At 42.1% G+C, this 24,627-nt stretch overlaps 1 protein-coding gene and 1 pseudogene across 1 annotated transcript in view; one reads left to right on the plus strand and one right to left on the minus strand.

Moving 5' to 3' along the window:
* KLC2 (kinesin light chain 2) overlaps nt 1-24,627 on the minus strand; it is an 854,727-nt gene that overhangs the window by 220,563 nt on the left and 609,537 nt on the right. The window lies entirely within an intron of this gene.
* Nucleotides 6,451-7,443, plus strand: LOC138567053 (small ribosomal subunit protein uS2-like; annotated as a pseudogene).

The following is a 24,627-nucleotide window of genomic DNA, read 5'->3' on the forward strand; positions in this document are numbered from 1 at the left end:
TGTCCTTGCTTTCTCCCCTTAGGGGCCGGGGTACGGCGATGAAGCAGAGTTGACTGCGCCGACCCGAAATGAGGTGAGTACCTCCCGTGGTAAATCAGGTAAGTCCTTGGGGGTAGCTTGTATGGCCTTAGAGAGTCCCCTTGCTCACCTTGCTGTCTTTGTCTCCTTAGGTGTCGGAGGGCGGCCGCGAGATGGAGAGAGCGTGATGGAATGCTGAAGTACCGCCAAGCAGGGGAGTTCAGCGCGGCGCCGTAGGAATGCGAAGCGATGCTTCAAAGACTTCTGTCTTTCAGTTCAGTGGCGAAATGGATCAGGATTCAGGTAAGGATTAAAGTTAAAACTCCTGTTCTAACCTTTATCCTTTTTGTCTTCTTGTTTCAGGAGTCCCAGGACTGAAGCGGGCGTGGCTGCAGACTGGAGCTGCTGAAAACACGGTGAGCGTTACGCTGCAGCAAGCAGAATAACGCGAAGCACGTGTGGCTGTCCGGGCGTGGTTTAAATAGCCTTGGAAGAAGATCCAGGTAAGTATTCTTCCACAGCCCCACCCAAGTAACAAAATAGTCCCTTCAGTAAAATAGTCCCTCCTAAGATTCATTTGGCTTGAGTCTTCATGCAGCATGGTCTGCCTCAGGTGAGTATGCAGCATGGTCTGCTTCAGGTAAGTTATCAATAATGAGCCTGGCGCCTATGGCGCCAGGACTGACTATCTTTATGAGCCTGGCGCCATAGGTGCCAGGACTGTACCCAAACAGCCCCTAACTGGGACTTTTGGGCATGCTCCAAGTGGCATGATGCCTGCTTCCGGGGCTGCTGGGCCTGGTCTGGTCTTCCGGGGGAAGGCATCATGACAGTTTCCTATCTGCTAGTTATTCAACCATCATTGCTAGTGTCTACCTGTCCAAAGCGGCTCCCACTAGTTTTGAATCCCATTTAGAGAATTAGATCCATTTTTAGCATTTTTCCCATTCATTTAAAATTCACATTCAAAAGCAATTGACCTATTTTGAAATCATTCCTGTTTCTCTCTAAGCTTGCGGGGGGAATTGGGATTGAAACTGCATTTGTTGAGTGTTTATTCCGGAAACCTGTGTTCTCTCCTTCCATCTCTATATTGCATATTAGGGGGGGATTGAGTATTATCAAGTTTTATTTCTGTGCTGCATTAATTTCCTATCATTGCATTTGTTACGCTCACCTGACTCCCACGGAGGCGCAGGCCTGGTTTGGAGTGCTGTTGCCTCTTCTATGGTGAAGCGCAGGACTCGGAAGATGGACAGGACCGGACCCTCAAATCTGGCTTGTCTGACTCGCAGAAATATCCTTCTGTGTGTGAAAACGGAGTATTAACAATCTGCGGGATAATGTGTAAGCCTCCCACTCCCTTCTCACCCTCCACGAAACCCTTCTGCGATTCCCCGTGAAGTCTCACCTTAGGGTCTGAAAGGACGAGCTCTCCATCCTGCTTCTGATGCAGGGACACGTTGTAATCCAGTTACTTCACTGGATCATGGATTGTAGAGAGTTCAAGTTTGCTTGACCTTCCCGGTAAAGTACTGTGAGAATTCTGTTTATAAGTATGAGCCCGAAATAATAATTGTCCGTTGTCTCTATTTCAGGTGCAGAACAAAGATTCCGAGATGAGCAATGGAACCGACGAAGGAAACTCAGGTGAGTTGTTTGATGAGAGGTTCCTTTAGTGTCCTTGCATTAATGCACTAATGCTTGTGTCTTTTTTCCCCATAGGGGCCGGGGTTCGGAAATCGTGGAGATATGGCACCGACCCGAAGTGAAAGGTGCAGTTCCAGTAGATATCAGGTAAGTCTTTAATGAGCGTTCAGGTAATGTCTTAGCATAAGCTCACTAACGCTGATGTCTCTTTTTCCCCTTAGGGGCCGGGGTCCGGAAATGCCAGGATGCGGCACCGACCCGAAATGAAGTGGGAATGACCCAACAGGTAAGTTTTATGATGGCAAATTAAGGTTTTCTTATTCTCTTCCCTAGCTCACCTTTGTTCTTGTCTTTTTCTCCCTAGGCGCTCAAATGTGGTTGCGGATCCAGATGGTCGCTGATGAACATGGAGGCGCCTAGTAAAGGTGAGGGGAATGCGGTGCTGCAGCGATCGATGCAATGTGCTTTTAAAAAGAATGTCTTCCTTTTCAGGATCGTCGGCGAAATGTCTCCGGAATGCGGATTTAGCAGGTAAGGACTCTTCTTTCTCCTATTCTCTTCTCTTCTCCCTTTGCAGGTGTTCCAGGATGCTGGCGGGCGTGGCAGAAGTCAGGATGCAGGAGCAGACACGGTGAGCGTCCAGCTGCTAGATGCAGAACAATGCGAAGCCGGAGTTGTTGCTTGGGCGTGGCTTAAATAGCCTTCAAAGTAGTTCCAGGTATGTATCCTTCCTCTCAGTTATGTATTCATCCTCCGGCCACACCCGTGTGGTTAAGTAGTCCCCAAAGAGAAAGTAGTCCCATTCAGGCCTCTAGATGGCCCGGATGTTGCAGCATGGTCTGCATCAGGTAAGTTTACACCAAGCACCTTTAAACACAAAGTCATCTTTTATGAGCCTGGCGCATATGGCGCCAGGACTGTTGTCCAATATGAGCCTGGCGCCAAAGGCGCCAGGATTGAGTCCAAAGGGCCCCTACTTGGGGCTGCTGAGCCTTCCATCAGGGACATTATGTCTGCCTCTGGGGTAGCTGGGCCTGGTCTGGCTCCTTGGAGGTAGGCATCATGAAAGCATTTGACTGAACCCACACACAGTTTTATACTATGCTACATTATTCTGCTTATCCATACTCCTATTGATTAAAGAGATTGTTGATTGTAATATCACCCAATATTGATCATTGTATAAATATTAATAGCGTGATATCTAGATATAGTTCAAATTCATAAAATGGTGATATATATATATATATATATATATTGTTCAAATCCATCAAATAAATCTTTTAACTTTGCAAAACAACCTTCTTCTTGGTTCAGTGAGACCGGGGGGGATTCAAAGAGAGGGGCGTGATATAAGGGTACATCATTCAGAAATAAAAGAACTTTAGACATAAAAATATCTAATTAAGGGTTCCAGCTGGACATCACACGCTAGGCATTGACTTCGGTGGAGTGCTGGGTTGAAACCACTTACAGAGTGTGGGCTCGTGTGCGGGATTTCTGAATTAGATACCACTTGTGACAGCTTAATACAGTGTGCTAACTGACAGGGTACATAAATCCTGTTGGGCTACCAAGCTATGTTACACTGTAAAAGCAGCCCTCAATAGGAACGCTCCAAGGAAACGGTCTGTTTTGCAAAAAATAAAAGAAAACTTCTGTAAGTCAGGAAGGAAATTAATATTTCCAGAATGGCGACATTGGTAGAGATCAATATGGCTAGAGAACAACTATTGCATGAATTATTTGTGAGAGGTGAATGGACAGAGCAGGATCAGAATGTGTAGTTGCAGGCAATAACAAAACAGATCACTGCAACAGGATTAGATATATGGCAGGATCAGGGTCCATTACATATGGCCCTGAGTGAACTGTATATGGCCCCTAAGGCAAAGGAGGAGCAAAACAAGATTGCCAAAATAGCGGCATATCTATACCTAAATATGGGAGCCATACAGGATAAATATGCTGAAGGCCAAGACCTGGCAAGTAAGCAACTGCAGGCATTAGGAAAGGCCCAAACTGATGTGGACTCTGCTGAGCAGAGGCTACAGAGGAGCCAAGAGTCCGAAAATGAAAGTAGGCAGTACATAATCAAAATAAAAGAGGACATGGGTATCCTGCAGCAGGAAAAGGCAGACCAGGATACCAGAATTCTGGCCTTGCAGAAGGAGTACCAAGAAAGTTTGGACTAACTACTGCAGAGCCAGAAAAAGCTGGAGCAACAGATACATTTCAACAGGGCATGCACAGAGCAGGTAGCCACCCTGCAAAGCCAACTAGACCGAGAGAAAGAGGAGAGCAATAAATGAATCCTGAAAGACCTGGACACCCAGACAGAATTTGATGAAGAGTGCCAGGAAACTGGTGCGCTTCAAAGACAGAGGGACAACCTGGCGACACAGAGGCAGTCTGTCATTTAAAAGAGAAAGTAGAAGAAAATCACCTGGCCCTTCAGGGACTGGGTGACCCCCAATAAGAGCATGAAAGATTGTTAGAGCACACCAGGAGGGTGGAAGAGGCTCTGGCAAGGAAGGACCAGGCCAGTATGGACAGGACTCAGGAGGTAACCCTCCTGCAGCAAAGACTGGCCCAGTACTCAAAAACAACCCAGGAAGCACAGAGAGAAAATGAGGCTCTCTGTGAGAACAATGACAGGCTCCACAGACAGGTAGCCATGCAAGAGACATTGATAGAGCCTAGTAAGGCCTTGATTGAGGAACAGAAAGCTCAGGTTCTTGCATGGCAACAGGAAGCAGGGGCTGATAAAGATGAGGTTTGCTGGGAAAGGGAAACACCTGAGCATAACCTCAGGAACCCTAGTACCAGAGGCCTTCACCTCTTCCAATTCCTGGACTCTGCCACCCCCATGTCTACTGGCGCACATGAGCCAAGGGCCACGGGGATGGCAGATTTCAATCCAATCAGAAATATGGGGCTCATAGACCAGCACCTCCCAAGAATGGATGGGCGGGCATCTGGGTATGGGTACCCAAGTACTGTGAAATTTAGTGAGGAATTCCATGAGAGTAGGCCCACTAAGGGCATCCTGAAAACCTCTGCCCAGCTAGGACAGTGGGGGGGGGGGTACCCATCAAATCCTGGGAGCAAGGAGGAATCAGAAGACTCCTCTGTGCGCCCCAGGACACAGGAGAATAGGTCCCCACATTCTGCCAGCCATTCCCAGGCTTGCAGAATCCGGGAAAACCTAGAAGACCATACGGGTACCTCTGGGAGCAGTGTCTCTGAGTCAGAGGAGGAGTGGACCAGGGTTACCCGAACCAAGAAGGCCAATAAGGCAAAAAAGGGCCTTGCTTAAGGACCCCTTAAATCAGATCAAAGCGATAAGGAGCGTCATTACGCCTTATCATAAGAACGCTAAATATTCTGTTTGGGAGCACTTAGAGCTCTTTGAGCACATGATGGAAACTTTCTATTTGAAGGACAGCCAAAGCTGTATTCAATATGTGAAATGGGCCCCCCAAAACTTCTCCCATATCTAGTTGCCACCTTTTCTTTTCAGATTCCCAAGACTCCCCACAGAATTCTGCCCAAATTTCTTCTCTATCACTGTCCAAAACTAGAAAACTTACCCACCAGTTGTCCACAAATGTACATTATCTGTTCCCCCTTGCGGAGAAGGAGGGAAGATTCAATGCCCCGGTCCAAATACAGGGGCAGGGTACAATTTTGGCACTGGTGGACACTGGATCCCAAGCTACCCTTCTGTCCAAAAAGGCCTCTGATAAACTGAATTCAGGGAGGGGGGAAAATTACCAAATTCCACTCGCCCTTTTTCCTTGAAAACTTCAGAACTTTGACGGGAAGGAAATTCCCGTCAAGGGGACTGCGGATTTGGACATTAAAATTGGGCGACAAGGTGAAGCACCCGGTCATAGTTGTAACTCCAGAGGGCACCCCTTCTTTACTAGGGAATGACCTACGAAGGTTGTCACCCCTAATAGACTGTGTAAACAAGGTCCTCTGGACCCAGACTAACCGACCAATAAAGTTAAAACAGAGTGTCAACCATGTTAGTTTAAACGGCACCTGCCACATGGTTGAACGAAAATCTGACCAAGTAGAATTTCACTTCCAGAACAACCAAATCCCAGACATGACAGTAACAGCAGTAGGACAACAAACTGGTGATGGGGGGTCCTCTCCATTTCTGAAAATCAACCTTCCTTCCAGTCTAAGGTGGCATTCCACACTGGAAGGAAACACTCTGAAATTCTTTACCAGTCCACAATCAGACCTTCCCACCCCTATAGTCCAGAAAGATGAGAAATCAGCTCAAAGCCTGACTGATATTCAACAAATTGGAGAGCAGTTGTTCATCCCTGTTCAGTTAAATGAAGGGAAGGACTCTGTTCTCGCCCGAGTGTGTGTGAACAACGGTAAGAGCTTCATCAGTGAAGCCATGTTCCGCCAACTCCCAAAAGATCCAGCCATTCCCACATTTAAACTGAAAGACAAATGGGAAATTGATATGGAAACACCCAATTCCAAACATCTCCTGCCAAGCAGGTGTATTCTCAAAATCTCCATAGGCAACAAGAGCATAGTCCATAATTGTTGGGTCATGCGAGAAGTCACTGCCGCCTTTTATTTAGGCAGTGACATTCTCAATCGCTTTGCCATTAGTTTGGACCTAATAAACTATAAAGATTGGTCCCGATTAGCGGATAATCCCATGGGCTTTGATGACCCATAGAGAGCATTTAGGTCAGCTCAACTACTAACTTATGCAGTTGAAATTCAGATTGGAGGGGAATCCACGTTTGGCTGTTGGAGGCTCCACACGGCTTTGTCTAGAAATTCCTTGTCGTTGCTACAAAAGGGAATTCACAATGTCCGGAGAACTCGATGTCCTGCAGATGAAGGAGGAGGATGTCCTCAAGTTCCTTGCTGCTGGGACCCATCTGGGAGGCACCAACCTTGACTTCCAGATGGAGCAGTACATCTACAAGAGGAAAAGTGATGGGATTTACATCATAAACTTGAAACGTACCTGGGAGAAGATGCTTCCGACAGCCCGTGCCATTGTTGCCATTGAAAATCCATTAGATGTCTGTGTGATCTCATCCAGGAATACTGGGCAGCGTGCTGTGCTGAAATTTGCTTCATCGTGTGGCGCAACGCCAATTGCTGGCCGTTTCACTCCTGGGACCTTCACCAATCAGATCCAGGCTGCCTCCCGGGAGCCCCGTCTGTTGGTAGTAACCGACCCCCGTGCTGACCACCAACCGTTGACTGAGGCTTCATATGTCAATATCCCCCCTATTGCCCTATGCAGCACAGACTCTCCACTGCGCTATGTTGACATTGCCATTCCCTGAAACAATAAGGGAGCCCACTCGGTGGGCCTGATGTGGTGGATGCTGGCCCGCGAGGTGCTGCGCATGCGGGGCACAATTTCCTGTGAGCATCCCTGGGAGGTTATGCCTGATCTTTACTTCTACCGTGACCCAGAGGAGATCGAAAAGGAGGAACAGGCTGCTGCTGAGAAAGCTGTCACTAAAGAAGAATTTCAGGCTGAGTGGACTGCACCAGTGCCAGATTTCCCCCGCAGAGGTGGCCGATTGGTCAGAAGGTGTGCAGGTGCCCTCTGTGCCCATCCAGCAATTCTCTGCCGAGCGTGCAGATATTGCAATCACTCCTAAAGCAACTCAAGAGGACTGGAGCGCACAACCTGCAAGCACAGAGGACTGGTCTGCAGCCCCCACTGCCCAAGCCACAGAGTGAGTTGGGGCACCAACTGAATGGTCATAATCTTCCCCATCCCTTTGATCTGAAAGATTTGAAAATAAAACAGTTGTACAGATTGGAGGGGAAGTCACCATCCCAGAAAGGACCCGACAATTCTCCCTGGAAGTGAAAGTGAAAAGAGGACAGAAACTGAAAAACCATGACGCTTGTATTCATCTAAATGCTTCTCTCAAACAGCAAGGGTTGGGGGGTAAACCCAACACCACTAGTCAATATAGAACATGACACCATTCCAATAGAGGTGGATAACAGCGACTTAAAGAGTATCTCTAGCAGCAGGCACCATTATTGGAATGGCGGTTGATGACCGACATTTTTCCATAGATTTAGGAAATTAACTGTTAGGACCAATCCCCAAGGACTGTTTTGAACAAGAAGAGTTCCCCTTGCGCAAGGTCTGGCTGACTTGCATGATTGTGCCAGCGAAAACGGTCTCGAGGACGAGAGTCTAAAAATCAAGGACAGCATGGAGGCATACCTCAATTCCCCCCAAAAGGTCTTTGAAGAAGACAAAGACAAGTGTGAGGGAATGCCCACTGTCTATGTGGATGGATTCTCTTACCATGTTGACAACAATGGGGAAAAAGAACTTGTGGCCGGCGTAGGGAATACATGGGTGAATGAGACCCCAGAACCCTCTGCTGGGTACAAGATTTGTCCCCGAAGTAGTCAAGTGGCAGAGTTGATTGCTGTGCATCAAGCCATCCTCACTGCTGTCCAACATCAACTTCACGAACTGGTCATAATCACGGATTCGGATTATGTACGGAACGGGTTCGTGGAGCACCTGGTTAACTGGAAAACCAGAGGCATGCTATGTGCTAACAACAAACCATTGAAACATGGAAAATGAATTCAAAACATTGATGATCTGGTCACCTCGAATGGGATGACCATCTACTGGAAAAAGATCAAGGGTCATTCTAAAGTAGAGGGACCAGACAAAACTGGAAATGACTTAGCTCATCAGTTGGCCAAAACCAGAGCCATCCAAGGGGATCTACTTGAGATCGAGTCCCTGTTGGGGGAAATCCAGGTCACTACCATCACTAAGTCCCAGACCAATGCTCACAATGAACTCTCAACTGCACAATTGTGTAACGAGACCCCAGATGCCGATTTGATTACGGCTCAAAAAGGGTATCCAATAATTGGTAAGTTCTATCAACACATCGAGGACCCTGAGAACTTTCCCTTGACGGATACCGATTACATAGGGAAAGAGGACCTCAGAGTGTTGATGAAATGTCCAAAAATGTTCCGAATCCAAGACGGCTTGTTGGTGAGACAAGCCCTAGCTGGCCATGATCAGTGGGTGGTCCCTACCTCATTCCGAAGCCTGATGTTAAATCACGCCCATGATGCGGCCACAGCCAGTCCTAGGGGGTTTCATACAACACTTGAAATCTTAAGAGAGGTTGCATACTGGCCACACATGGGGCAGGACCTCAACCAATATTTGAAGGGGTGTCTTGTGTGTGCACAATTTCAGCCAACATCGCTCACACACCGTGTGCATCTCCAAAAGAGGGGACTGCCTTGGTCAGATTTACAAGTCGACTATCGGGCCCGTGATTCTCTCCTCTAGAGGGAACAAGTACATGTTGAACGTGACATACTCGTTTACTAAATGGGTGGAATGTCTCCCGGCCCCAAACTGCAAGGCAGAAACAGCAGCTGCTCTGATGATCAACCACATCTTTTCGCGTTTTGGACTACCCCAAAGGATCGAGGTAGCCACTTCACTAGCGAAGTAATGACAAAGATGTGGGAGATACTTGGGGTCAAAAGGAAGCTAGACATTGCTTACCGGCTAGCCTCTAGTGGTGCAGTAGAGAGATATAATAAAAATTGTGAGCATATTAAAAAAGTTTGTGGCAGATTCTGGGCCAAATTGGAATATTCGATTACCTCTTGTCCTAATGGCCATCTGATCTACCCCTTCATCTGCAACTAAAATGTCACCGGTTGAGCTGATGACTGGACGCATGATGGTGCTTCCCCAGAATCTGCTTTACAGAACCCAAGAGCAGACATTGATAAATGCCTCCACAACTCATGAGTATGTTGAAAATCTAAGAAAACACCTTCAAGATGCTTTTGCCTATGCTCAGCGAAATCTAGAGAGATCTGCCGACAGCAGGAAGACCCACTATGACTTAAAGACTACTAGAAAAGAATACAATGTAGGAGATTGGGTCTACTTATACAATTTCCAAAGGAACCAGGCCAAACAGCGCACATTTTTGCCTAGCTGGAGGGGTCCTTTTGAAATAGTGGACAAAATCTCACCAGTCGCCTACAAAATCTGCATCCCCAAAGGCAGTTTGGCAGAGGGGGAAGATAAGTACGTCCAGATTAACCAACTAAAGTTTTGCCATCCTAGGCACAGTCTGCAGCAACTGGAGGAGTCTTCTGGAACCCCAGAGGGGGTCGCTCCAGCTCCCTAGAATTCCCACTATCAAAGATTCCATTTACAGTTAATAACTTAACAATAGAAAAATGCGTCCTGATTTGTCAAAATGTATGTGTCCGCCCCACTACATTAATAGTGGTGAGGAAATGTCTACAAATAGGTTTTTGCTTTGTCATCCTAGAATTGGAAACCATGGAGACCAAAACCAAGGAGGACCACCCAGGGACGGGGAGGAAAGATCCAAGGGGCCCGGAATATCGCTCCATACTCACATCAGGACTGGTCGATCCACCCCTGATGGAGAAAAAGATGATGAACTTTGCCATTTTTGGAACCAAAAGAAAAGAGACTGACCATCCCAGTTTTTCGACGGTCAATGCAAAATCGCAGGGGGGGGGGGTTGTGGGATGTTCTGACCCACTGGCTCTGCCCTGCCACATCACTGTGTTGCTTTCATCAAAAACAACAGTATGGCTGCCGAAAAGCCTTATGTGCGCTAGAAATCTCTGAGAAGTGCGCAGGAAAACCTGAAAAATAGGCCGCCAATCCATTTTGCCTATGCTAGTGGTAAAACAGGAGACCACACTGCCAAAACCTGGCATTGGGCTGCCCACAGAGTGAAATAGAACTGCTTGAAAAGGCAGTGCTACATTCCAAGGAAAACCCACAAGTGTTTTAAAATCTGTTTTTCCTTGGCTGTTGAAAGTGCAAAATCATGGCTCCCAAACAGCAGAGAAGATCCAACATCCTTGTGGGGTGTTCACCATCACCTTATTTAAGGAATCCCCATAAGCACAATGTCAGGAGAAGCACCTTTCATCATAAAAAAAAATCCACATTCAAAAGGTGCTTGCTTGGATAATTGTGATCATGCTAGGAATATGAAAGTTTACAGGATTATGACCAGATGTCATGCACATGTATGTGGAAAAATGTGTACAGATCTGACACTGGGTAACCAACCAAAAGCGTGAAAAACTGCCAGTTTTGAACCGAAACTCTCAAGAAGATGGGTCTCGGACGAATACGTGCTTTATTAAATATGTGATGTGAATATGTATTATTAGCAAGTTGGTGATATTGTAGATAAGCTTTCTATGAAAAATTGATTTTCTGTGTAGAAACAAAGGGGAGGTTTTTCCCTGGATTGTAAATTGCAGCATCACTATGACACTAGAAATAATAGAAAGCTGGGAGGGTCATCAAATCTTGCGCTCAAACCCTTTGAGTTATAAAGTCCAAATAATAGATATTAATGCCACAATCATTAATGAGATAAGAGTTCAAAAAGTTGCAGAAATTCTTTTTAATATGTGGAACAGCTGACGGGTGTTTCGACCCCTGGTTGTTTTCAAGGCTATAATCCATATAGTTTAGTTTATTACTTGTATTGCGCACCAAACCCGAAGGTAGTCGGGCGCATCGCAAAAGTTTACTCACAGCTTGGTTGTACATAAGAAGACATTACAGTTGTAGTGTTATTATATAAAGTCAAAAAACATTATTACAGTAAGCACATTTTTACAAGGTGATTGCACATAGAATATATATACAATATGAGCTTTATACAAGATTTTACAATGGGCATACCGAGAGAAGTCCGAAGTAAAGGGAGGTAAATGCTGGCAGAATGGACTAAGGCCAGATTCTCACTTAGCCGTCAGAATCTTTGAGCATTTTTATAAGGTTGTGGCGAAATATTGCGTTTGATGGTTCTAGTCTGAGTGGAGTGGGGAGTGAATTCCATAGTTGGGTAGCCTTAACCTGGAAGCTGTTTCCTCCCACTCTGGCAAGTTTGAATCTAGGGGTCAAGAGGCAGTTAGTATTGGAATGTCTGGTTAATCTTGTCTCAGGTTTAGTAATGATTCTATCCAAAAGATAGCGAGGGGCTACTTTGTTTACACATTTATGAGTAAGGGAGGCGGACTTTAAGTTTTATTTTGTCCATTGTGGACAGCCAGTTATTAGCTCTTCTAGTGTCCGAAATATGATCTCTCCTGGCAATTCCAAGCGCAGCTCTAAGGGCGTTATTTTGCAGGAGTTGGATTCTCTTGGTGGTTTGCTTGCTCGCCCCAATGTACATAGCATTACAGTAATCAAGTCTTGATAATATGAGAGCTCTAGCAAGGGTGATACAGCTGTTGTTGGAGAGGAAGGCTCTGCCGGCTCTGATTAATTTGCATGTGTAGGCTGTGGCCGAGGCCAGCGTATTTACCTGTTTGTTAAACGTTAAGGCAGAATCCAAGTAAAACCCTAATGTTTTTACTTCCTTAGCAGTTGTGATAATGTTATTGTCGACGCTGAAGGCAGAATATTTTGGACTTAGTTTTTTGAGAGAAGATTGTGTACCCAGGATGATGATCTCTGTCTTGTCATCATTCAGGCATAGTCCATGGGAGGCCATCCATGCCTGGATGAGGAGGTAAACCTTATTCACCAACGCCAAATCCTTTTCATAATCACCAGTAATTGGTAGGAGGATCTGCGTATCATCTGCATAGTTAGTGTAGGTGATACCCAGATGATCCAAATCATCGAAAAGGGGCTTAGTGAAGATGTTATATAAGGTGGGCGAGTCACAAGAACCCTGGGGAACACAGCACGTGATAGGGATAGGGTCAGCTGATGCAATGGGAGAGAATACTCTCATGGTACGGTCACTGAGAAAGGATTGTATCCAAGCAATGGCTTCTGGGGAGAAGTGTGCTGCCGAGTCCAGGTGGCTGCACAGGACCTGGTGATCGACCAGGTCGAAGGCAGCCGATAAGTCCAGGAGCAAGAGGAGAGCTAGGTCACCCTTGTCCCTGAGGTCATCGATCTGGACCTTCAAGTCAATTAGCGCATTTTCGCCAAGCCTGATTGTCTAGATCCTAGCAAATGATTAGATTCCAAATGTTTTTGAATTTGTAGATAAGCCATTTTATCTATGATTTTCAGAAGGAATGGTACTGTGGTAATAGTTTGATAATTGGTGGGAATTAGAGGGTCTAAAGTTTGTTTCTTTAGTAGGGGGAGCACCCAGGATTCCTTAAGGTTAGTGGGGATGGAGTTAGTGCTGAATGATGCGTTAATCAATTTGGTGATAAAAGGTGACAGTTCTCTGGCTTCGTCCTTTATGAGTTGGGCAGGGCATTGATCACCATGACAATTAGAGGGTTTGAGTGAGAGTATTGTCTTTTCTGTTTCGAGAATAGTAACTTTTGAGAATTTGAAACGAGGTAATGTGTCAGAGATAGTGGGACTGGTTGAGGTAGTGTTATTGGGCAAATTGGGAGATGGTGAGGCTTTTTTATATTTAATTTTTATTTGAAGGGTCGCGACTTTGCCCGTCAATGCTTGTTGGATATTCGAGCACCAAGGTTTATCCTTAATGCAGTTGTCAGGTATAGGTATAGGTGCTTCAAGTTCTTTGAGGATAACAAAGAGTTCCTTAGTGCTAGAGTTAGCTTGGGCTATTCTTGTGTTGTAGGATTCGCGTTTGGCTAGGAGAATTTCTTTTTTGTAGAGGGCAGAAATGGCGCTCAGATTCGTTTTATTTTCTTCGGATGGATGAGATTTCCATAGAGACTGGCAAGATCTTTTTTTAGTGCGAAGGGTTTTTAAATAGGGAGTGTACCAAGAGTTGAGGTGGCGCTATTGTATCTAGGGAAGTGGCCATAATATTGTTAAATTCTTTGATCAGGGCACCTGGTCCCAGGTTTTCTGAGAGGGCATTCAGGGTGGGTAAGATGAGAGGGAGTAGTTTGTCACAAGTGAGTTTTTTTTATTGCGAGTAGGGACTGGGGGAGCTGGTACAGCAGGCAGGGCAATAGTTTTACCAGTGTTGAGGGTGAAAGTTATAAGATGATGGTCTGACCATATCACAGGTGAGTTGGAAGAGATAGTCGCATTACAGTTATAGTCCGCTATCCAATCCAGGGTTCTTCCTTTTGAATGTGAAGGGTCGAATACTTTTTGGGAGAAACCTTGTTCTGTGAGGATATTTGCCACAGTAGATGCATGTGCATCTTTTGGGTCGTTGTATCCTAAGTTAAAGTCTCCTAGTAGAATGACCTGAGAGGATTTTTTTAAATTATTTGATATGATACTAGATAAATCATCTTCGAAAGTTCCAATAGAGTTTGGTGGCCTGTATATTAGATGAATTGTAAGAGTTTGGGTACTATTTAGGTTACGTTTGGCTGATAAGTTCTCACAGGAGTTAGTATCCAGGTGAGGTATAAGTCTGATTGGTAGGTTGTCTTTTGCAATCAGTGCAATGCCTCCTCCTCGTGCCGCAGTTCTGGCTGATCTTAGGATGGTGTAGCCTTTAGGGATAGCTAATGACAGTGCTGGGCCTGCAGCTGCGTGCAGCCAGGATTCAGTAACCTGCTAATAGGTCTAGTTGTTCTAGCTGTATAATCTCCGATATCTCAATGGCATGGGCGACCAGTGATCTAGCATTTATTAAGGCTCCTTTGAGAGTATGGCAGGTTGAGCCAGTTGGAGAAATAATGAAAATTTGATTTTTAGTTTTCCACAGAAAGATGAAAAAATGCAGGTAGTTTAAAACATATATAAAATATACATAAATACATATATTTACATGTGAGTCCAAAAGTTACATGAACACAATATAAAAGGTTTGAAAAAACATACCATGTTTGGGTCACACCATCGGGACAAGTTACGTCAGGTGGGTTCGGAGTGGGGGGGGAAGAGAAAAATTGCAAATCCATATTAAGTAATCTTCAATATAAAGACCCCTTAATGTTATTCATAAATAACTTGGATTAACAGAATATCACTTTCCTACTTTCTTATATAATGAAGTGATCACCTAATGAAAAAAGGGGGGAGGGGATTTTCAAAAGAAAGTGAAGCCATTCAATCTTGTCCTTATATAACAAGGTTGGTCTATCAGCATGAACTCAGTGTTTAGTTCCTAAATAGCCACAGCACTTATGTGAACTTGTTCTTAAACCCATTAAATGCATTTTAGTGCTTACCAGCAATTGATTCAAAAAAGGTCGAAGATTATTGTTGTCGAAAAATTACTTAGTTGGAACCATTTTCAAAGAAATGAAAAGCTGATGTTCGTCAATTACGTAGGTCTTCTGTTTTTAAGGTCTGGATTATTTGAAAACCTTTTGAGCAAAAAAGAGAGCCAGAGTATACTAATCAGTGTCAAATATGTAGAGAATTATGATATTCAGTGAAAAAGATCAAGAAATTAAATGTTAACCTTACCAGAATATTAAGAGTAATCATGAACCAGTCTGTTCCTCTTCAGCGGCCAAATGATATGCGGCTTGATATATGCCCGTAACTAAATCACAGCTTTCATTAGCTTCACGCCTATAAATATAATAACGTACATCAGTGCTATCCTTATGATAATTTAGAATAGTGGTTATTATCATAGTACCCAATGGTATAAGAATACCGTTACAGATATTGATCATTAAACTATGGTAAAAGAAATCGACTAACGCGTGAGATATCCTCACACTGGTTTCAGCAATATGTTGACCATAGTAAACATAGATACATAAGTATCAGCCGATTCAGTACATGGAAAAAGAAAAGAATCAATATAGCTAATCGTAGCCCAAGGTAAAATTGGTGAATCAAAAAGTCTAATGATTGTGGTGATTTTTATAAAACAGAAAGAGTCGTAGTTGTATAGGCTATGCACTAGAAAACAATAAAAGCCCAGAAAATCATTACCTTCAGTATATTTCTCAAATTTGTTCTTAAGAATTAAGGGATTAATCCCGTATGAACCAATTCCTTTCAAGACAAACGTCCTACTGCCAATGTTTGGCGGGACAAAAGGACGGACGTACCATTACGCAATGACGCAGTATAGTCATACACTAAAACGCATGACGTATGATGTAAATAGATGATACAGGACGTGTAATGTGAAAGTGCCCATTACACTTTATCGGGTAAGTGAAGTATGAAAATCATTATGGTATCGTAAGTGAAAATTGTCTAAAGCTAATTAAGGGAATATCCTGTCCCGTTAATTGGAAAAAATTAATGCAAGCGAAAAAGCCCGAACGATTGTCGCATGTTACATGGCAAATTATAGAAAAGGAAAGAGAACTAAGTCCTATATCCATGGGTATATTCGGTATTAACCTAAAAGATGATATTTACAAACAACCTCAAAATAATGCCTCAAGTGATGAGTAATACCCCTAAAGGCTGATCTTCGGAAATGTCTTTTTTTGTAAAATACAAATGCAATGATTAGAATAGTGCAATTTATGAATACAAGAAAAGGAAAGTGGTTTGTCAATTATCTCAAACAAATTTTGGTGATTACCATTAGAAGCCTATCATTGTGGAAAACAGTTACTTGTGTGTTTTTGGGACTCCTATATCCCCAATGTACCCAGGTCTACTCCATATCAGAGAGAATCGATAAAGTCTTAGAAAATTAATTCCAAGTACTAATTGGATGGCTTCACATTTCTCATTACTATTTACACCATCTGTTTACCATTTCGATTAGAATAATTGATCGGTTGCTACAAAAACACATGCATCACATAATCACAATTAAGTCCAATTATTGTGCTTCTCATGAAATATATAAGTTTACTCTCCATTTGTCTCAATTTCAGTTCCAGATTACCTCCTCGCTTACCCCTCTTTGCTTTCATCAATCCAATAAGTCTAATATCTTCTTTATTGTTCATCTGGTGTTCTTTTTGTCAATTAATTGCCAGCGGAGATTTAGGTTCTATACTCCTCAAACTTGCCAAATGTTCTCTTATTCGTATTCTCAGTTGCCTAATGGTACTCCCTATATAAAGTTTACCACAAACACAAATGATAGCATAAACTACATGACATGTTTTACAATTAATGAAATCATTGATTTTAACCGTAATCCCATTGGCGTCTGGGACAGCTTCACAATTGTCATAGGAAAACTGGCAGTGATTACAATTACCACAATTAAAGAAACCTTTACCCTTTTGTAGACAGTTGTTTTCATTCTGTGTTTTAAGATCCAAAAAAGACGGACTGAGTTTTTGTTCAATTGTAGTGGCTCTAGTATATGTGAATTTTGGTTTTTCAGTTAAATAAGGCACCAAATCTTTGTCAAGTCTTAAGATATGCCAGTGCTTGGATACCAGACGGTACAGAGTAGAAGAATCACGTGAAAACTTTGTAATGATTGCAATACCACCTACCCATCCTACACTAACACCAGGTATCGCACCAGGGGCAGGAGAGGTGGGAAGCGGAAGTGGCAATGGAAGTTCAGACGAGGATCAGGGACGACCAGGGATACTTACCAGGTCAGTTGCCAAGCAACGGCAAATCAAGTGATACAACCTGATCTGGTAACGAATTTGTCGGATAGACATTTAACGCCTGCAGAAGTCTCTGTGTTGAATAAAGGTTTTTCATGTGCACCAAGTGTCAGCACTAATTATGTGAACTTTCAAATTGACTTGTTTAAATTCTTGAAGAAATTGAAATTAAAGACATTTTTTTCCACTCAGGTAACATTTTTTCAGCCAAGATCTCCTTAAACCCCCTCAGCACTTATTCTATTTCAGATGTTACTAATATTGAAACTCTAACTTCTTTGAACCAGGAAACAGATTCTAGGTTGGATACCATATGCAAGGATCTAGAAGTGAGACCCCATAATTTGCCAATAAAAGAACTTCAAATAAGGTCCAGGTTTACACCTCAGTTGGGTTCAGATAATGTGATAGAGACTTTTCACAGAGCAATCATCACGAAGGATATCCATCACCATTTGGATAGCAATCTTAAAAAAAGCAGAAATATAGATCAAACCTTACGAAGGAGAAAATACAAGCTTTGGAAAATCTGGCCAAAGACAAATCTATTACTATTAAAGAGGCTGACAAATGGGGCAACATTGTGGTTTTGAATACTAAGGATTACATCTCTATGGCTATGACACATTTGACAACACCAGATTGCTACACCCCCTTAAAATCGAATCCAACCAAAAAAGTTGTGGGTAATCTACTTAATTTGATTCAAATGTGGTAAGATAAAGGACTTTTAAGTGAGGAAGAGAAAGCCTTTTTGACAAACACAGACCCCACCGTTCCCACCCTATATTTTTTGCCTAAAATACACAAGGACTACGATACACTTCCATCAGTGAGACCAATAATGAGTGGCATAGGATGGTTAACGGAGGGTCTCTCTCAATATTTGGATGAGGCACTTAAACCCTATGTTCTTAAGCTGCAATCATATATTAAAGATAGTGCACACGTATTACAATTTTTCAAAACACTTCAATGGGAATCTGACTATCTTTTGGCCACACTAGATGTGTCAGCATTATATACGAGTATTGATCACAATTTGGCCATTCAAACAATAGAGTATACTTTTAAAGATGTATCTGCCTCTTTTACAACATGTTCAGATGCTTAAAAGCTTTCTTCAATTTACAATGGAAAATAATGTCTCTATCTTTAATGAACAGTATTATGTGCAAATGAGAGGGGTGACCATGGGTGCAAAATTCGCCCCATCGCTGGCCAACCTGTTTATGTCCCAATACGAAGAGACTCACATTTACAATCAAGAAATGAACAAGTCAAATCTCATTGCATGGAAGCGTTATAGATGATGTTTTGATTGTGTGGAAAGGGACTTTGACATTGTTTGATTCTTTTGTTGTGCATACAAATACTAATCTATTTGGTATCAACTTTTCTGGTTCGGTGAGTGTTAATGCAGTTGATTACTTAGATTTGCATATTTTTGTTGAGAATGGAGCGATACAGACCAAAACATATCGCAAACCTACAGAGGTTAACTCCGTACTTTTTGCTCAAAGTAGCCATCAGAGAGCTATAATTAGCAATATCCCTGCAGGGGAGTTTAATAGAGCAAGAAGGAACTGTAGCAAAGAAGTGGCCTTTGAAAAAGAATCACAACTTCTTAGTACTAGATTCACAAATAGGGGTTATTCTTTGCGAGATGTGAACAAAGCTGCTCAGAAATATCATGGTATTAAACAATCAGAATTATTGCAAATGTGTGCTAACAAGAAACCTGAAGATAGTCATATTCCAATCATTACAGTTTTCGCTGGATTCTTCTACTCTGTACCGCGGGTATCCAAGCACTGGCATATCTTAAGACTTGACAAAGATTTGGTACCTTATTTAACTGAAAAACCAAAATTCACATATACTAGAGCCACTAAAATTAAACAAAAACTCAGTCCGTCTTTTTTGGATCTTAAAACACAGAATGAAAACAACTGGCTACAAAAGAGTAAAGGTTTCTTTAAATGTGGTAATTGTAATCACTGCCAGTTTGCCTATGACAATTGTCAAGCTTTCACAGGCGCCAATGGGATTACGGTTAAAATCAATGATTTCATTAATTGTAAAACATGTCATGTAGTTTATGCTATCATTTGTGTTTGTGGTAAACTTTATATAGGGAGTACCATTAGGCAACTGAGAATACGAATAAGAGAACATTTGGCAAGTTTGAGGAGTATAGAACCTAAATCTCCGCTGGCAATTAATTGACAAAAAGAACATCAGATGAACAATAAAGAAGATATTAGATTTATTGGATTGATGAAAGCAAAGAGGGGTAAGCAAGGAGTTAATCTGGAACTGAAATTTAGACAAATGGAGAGTAAACTTATATGTTTCATGAGAAGCACGGTAATTGGACTTAATTGTGATCATGAGATGCATGTGTTTTTGTAGCAACCAATCAATTATTCTAATCTAAATTGTAAACAGATGGTGTAAATAGTAATGAGAAATGTGAAGCCATCCAATTAGTACTTGGAATTAATTTTCTAAGACTTTATCGATACTCTCTGATATGGAGTAGACCTGGGTACAATGGGGATACAGGAGTCCCAAAAACACACAAGTAACTGTTTTCCACAATGATAGGCTTCTAACGGTAATCACCAAAATTTGTTTGAGATAATTAACAAACCAGTTTCCTTTTCTTGTATTCACTAATTGCACTATTCTAATCATTGTGTTTGTATTTTACAAAAAAGACATTTCTGAAGATCAGCCTTTAGGGCTATTACTTATCACTTGAGGCATTATTTTGAGGTTGTTTGTAAATATCTTTTAGGTTAACACCGACTATAAGCATGGAGATAGGACTTAGTTCTCTTTCCTTTTCTATAATTTGCCATGTAACATGCGACAATCATTCAGGCTTTTTTGCTTGCATTGATTTTTTCCAATTAACGGGACAGGATATTCCCTTAATTAGCTTTAGACAATTTTCACTTACTATACCATAATGGTTTTCATACTTCACTTACCCGATAAAGTGTAATGGGCACTTTCACATTACACGTCCTGTATCATCTATTTACATCATACTTCACGCGTTTTAGCGTATGACGATACTGCGTCATCGCGTAATGGTACGTCCGTCCTTTTTTCCCGCCAAACATTGGCAGTAGGACGTTTGTCTTGAAAGGAATTGGTTCATATGGGATTAATCCCTTAATTCTTAAGAACAAATTTGAGAAATATACGGAAGGTAATGATTTTCTGGGCTTTTATTGTTTTCTTGTGCATAGCCTATACAACTACGACTCTTTCTGTTTTATAAAAATCACCACAATCATTAGACTTTTTGATTCACCAATTTTACCTGGGGCTACAATTAGCTATATTGTTTCTTTTCTTTTTCCATGTACTAAATCGGCTGATACTTATGTATCTATGTTTACTATGGTCAACATATTGCTGAAACCAGTGTGAGGATATCTCACGCGTTAGTCGATTTCTTTTACCACAGTTTAATGATCAATATCTCTAACGGTATTCTTATACCATTGGGTACTATGATAACCACTATTCTAAATTATCATAAGGATAGCACCGATGTACGTTATTGTATTTATAGGCGTGAAGCTAATGAAAGCTGTGATTTAGTTACGGGCATATATCAAGCTGCATACCATTTGGCCGCTGAAGAGGAACAGACTGGTTCATGATTACTCTTAATATTCTGGTAAGGTTACCATTTAATTTCTTGATCTTTTTCACTGAATATCATAATTCTCTACATATTTGACACTGATTAGTACACTCTGGCTCTCTTTTTTGCTCAAAAGGTTTTCAAATAAACCAGACCTTAAAAACAGAAGTCCTATGTAATTCACGAACATCAACTTTTCATTTCTTTGACAATGGTTCCAACTAAGTAATTTTTCGACAACAATAATCTTCGACCTTTTTTGAATCAATTGCTGGTAAGCACTAAAATGCATTTAATGGGTTTAAGAACAAGTTCACATAAGTGCTGTGGCTCTTTAGGAACTAAACACTGAGTTCATGCTGATAGACCAACCTTGTTATATAAGGACAAGATTGAATGGCTTCACTTTCTTTTGAAAATACCCCCCCCCCCTTTTTTCATTAGGTGATCACTTCATTATATAAGAAAGTAGGAAAGTGAGATTCTGTTAATCCAAGTTATTTATGATTAACATTAAGGGGACTTTATATTCAAGATTACTTAATATGGATTTGCAATTTTTCTCTTCCCCCACTCCGAACCCACCTGACGTAACTTGTCCCGATGGTGTGACCCAAACATGGTATGTTTTTTCAAACCTTTTATATTGTGTTCATGTAACTTTTGGACTCTCATGTAAATATATGTATTTATGTATAATTTATATATGTTTTAAACTACCCGCATTTTTTCATCTTTCTGTGGAAAACTAAAAAAAATGTTTTCATTATGATTTGTATATGGATTACAGCCTTGAAAACGACCAGGGGTCAAACACGTGTCGGCTGTTCCACATATTAAAAAGAATTTCTGCAACTTTTTGAACTCTTATCTCATTAATGATCTTGGCATTAATACCTATTCTTTGGACTTTATAACTCCAATGGTTTGAGCGCAGGATTAGATGACCCTCCCAGCTTTCTATTATTTCAAGTATCAAATACAGAGTTTGTGGGAAGCTGTGTGGGAGGTTTTTCTGCAGCCAACCATTTTCTCCGTGTTATTGAGTTGGATCATAATATTCTATTGTTAAGTTATCATAAGAGTGGTCAATAGCGCGCATACTATATACGATCCCACATCATACAGATACTCACTATGACACTAGGTTTCCTTCTCAAATCAGGAGAGGGGGAATACTCAGACCAATCGTATTCCTAGAGGGTCGGCTTAGTATAATCAGCCTATCCACCCCTTTGGGAAATACATAAATTGGGACTGTTTTAGGACCTAGACACACACACATTCACCCATCAACTGATTTACTGGCGAAGCACTCTGTAGGAGAACCCAGATCCAAGACTCCAGAACGCTGAAAGCAGAAGGCCCAATTCTAAAGCTGAGCCTTTCTCAGCGTGGCCTTTAAAATCTTGCAACCTGATTTTAACCCCAGACTTCCAAGGGGCACATCAAGAATTGAACAGCCTGGCTGTGCTGTTTTCTGCTTTTTACCAAGAACTCTTGCCAGAACCCACGATCCAAACCAGTAGAGTAGAGCTGAAACCAGATAGCTGTAAACTCCAGAACCAACCCATCAGATCCAGTCCAGAGTGCCGTGCTGAGTGCAGAACCAGGTGCCTGAATCCTGTCCGGTAAAACCTTTGACGAGATCCCGACGGGCCTATTCCAAAACCATAGTTTTGAGTATTTAGCATAGAGTTGTACATAGCCAATCTCTTATCCTTAAATAATCCTATGCAACCCATTCCAACATATCCAGAACTGTATTGTAGAATCTCTTTTGTCGTTTCTCAATCTTTCCCTCATCCATATAGTCCTTTGTTAATTGTGGTGATAATATCTTTGCGCTAATAAATTTGCTGAAGAAAGACAAGTGTCTCGGCAGGCAAATGTCAGAGCGGTGGCGCCCTGTTCTGGTGGCTGTACCATTGGGTATCTTGCATCTTCATAGCCTCCTTAGTGCAAAGAAAATTATTGTTTGTAATATTCAAAAGCGCATCTTTCATTCAAAATCTTGACTCTTTTAAAAAAAAATTGACCTTTCCAACTCCTTGTAGTTTTTCTGTAATCACGTTTCTCGCACACTGAAAAGTTTGCCGCAAATCTGTATTTGGCTCAATTTCAACACATGTAAAATAGCTATTTATTGCATTGACCCTCTGAATTCAGTTTCCTATCTGCTAGTTATCCAACCATCATTGCTAGTGTCCACCTGAAGCTATCCAATGCGGCTCCCACTAGTTTTTAATCCCATTTACAGAATTAGATCCATTTTTAGCATTTTTCCCATTCATTTAAAATCATATTCAAAAGCAATTGACCTGTTTTGAAATCATTCCCGTTTCTCGCTAAGCTTACTGGGGGGAATTGGGATTGAAACTGCATTTGTTGAGTGTTTATTCCGGAAACCTGTGTTCTCTCCTTCCATCTCGATATTGCATTTTAGGGGGGATTGAGTATTATCAGGGGGAAAGAGTGAGTACATTGCATTTGAATGAATTCATATCAAGTTTTATTTCTGTGCTGCATTAATTTCCTATAATTGCATTTGACTGAACCCTCACAGTTTTATCATATGCTACATTATTCTGCTCATCCATACTCCTATTAATTAAAGAGATTGATTGTAATATCACCCAACGCTGATCATTGTATAAATATGAATAGCGTGATATCTAGATATTGTTCAAATTCCTAAAAGGGTGATATATATATATCTTGTTCAAATCCATCAAATAAATCTTTTAACTTTGCAAAACAGCCTTCTTCTTGGTTCAGCGAGACCGGGGAGGATTCAAAGAGAGGGGTGTGATATAAGGGTACATCATTCAGAAATAAAAACTTTAGACATAAAAATATATAATTAAGGGTTCCAGCTGGGCATCACACGCTAGGCATTGACTTAGGTGGAGTGCTAGGCTGAAACCACTTAAAGGCTGTTGCATTTCCAGGGAAGGTGGGGTACTGAAGTCCTTGAGATCAACATTACGCCATCTGGAAAGGGATATAAAAGAACAGGAACATAAACAGACATAGGGATGGGACTCCCGGGTCGTAAAAGCACTTGAGGATAAGAGACAGGTGCATTCTGAAGCTGTGGATAGGGAGGCCAGATATTTGGGAGACCTTCTGTTGGCAACGAAGTACGCCAAAGTGGGCATACCTAGTTGTACTCTGGCTTGGGAAATCAGTAAAGATGGGTGCCATGGTGGGATTTTATTGATTGACGACTCGAACGGGATCCCAGTTTAGGATTTTGATGTGATAAATACATTTACGAGAGTATTACAACTTACTGTACTCCTCTCAATTATCGGTCTCTCCCAGGGGAAATCAAGGCATACCTAGACCGGCTGACATTGGGTTGGCTGGATCCTGCTATTTCGGACTTGATGAACTCTCCCCCTTCCACAGAGGAACTCCTTCGGGTTATCAACAACCGTCCAAGTGGTAAGGCTCCAGGGCAAGGCGGAATCTCTGCCGAATTTTGTAAGGAATACGCCAACATCCTTGCCCCACGGCTATATCGAATGTTTGAATTTTAATTATACGCGGGCCTCCTGCCCAAATCCCATGTTGGCAGTTATCACGCTTCTTCTCAAGCCCGGCAAAGACCCAACCAATTGCACATCCTACAGACCACTTTCCCTCATTAACACAGACAATACAATCCTTGCCAAACTCCTGGCCAACAGACTCCTTCCTCATATGCGCGCGCTGGTTCTTCCGGATTAGGCCGGCTTTATCCCCGGTAGGTCCACACAGAACTATCTCAGACGTCTCTTCAC

Source organism: Ambystoma mexicanum, chromosome 2p (assembly GCF_040938575.1).
Source record: "Ambystoma mexicanum isolate Mex_15411 chromosome 2p, UKY_AmexF1_1, whole genome shotgun sequence".
NCBI classification, from domain to species: Eukaryota; Metazoa; Chordata; class Amphibia; order Caudata; family Ambystomatidae; genus Ambystoma; species Ambystoma mexicanum.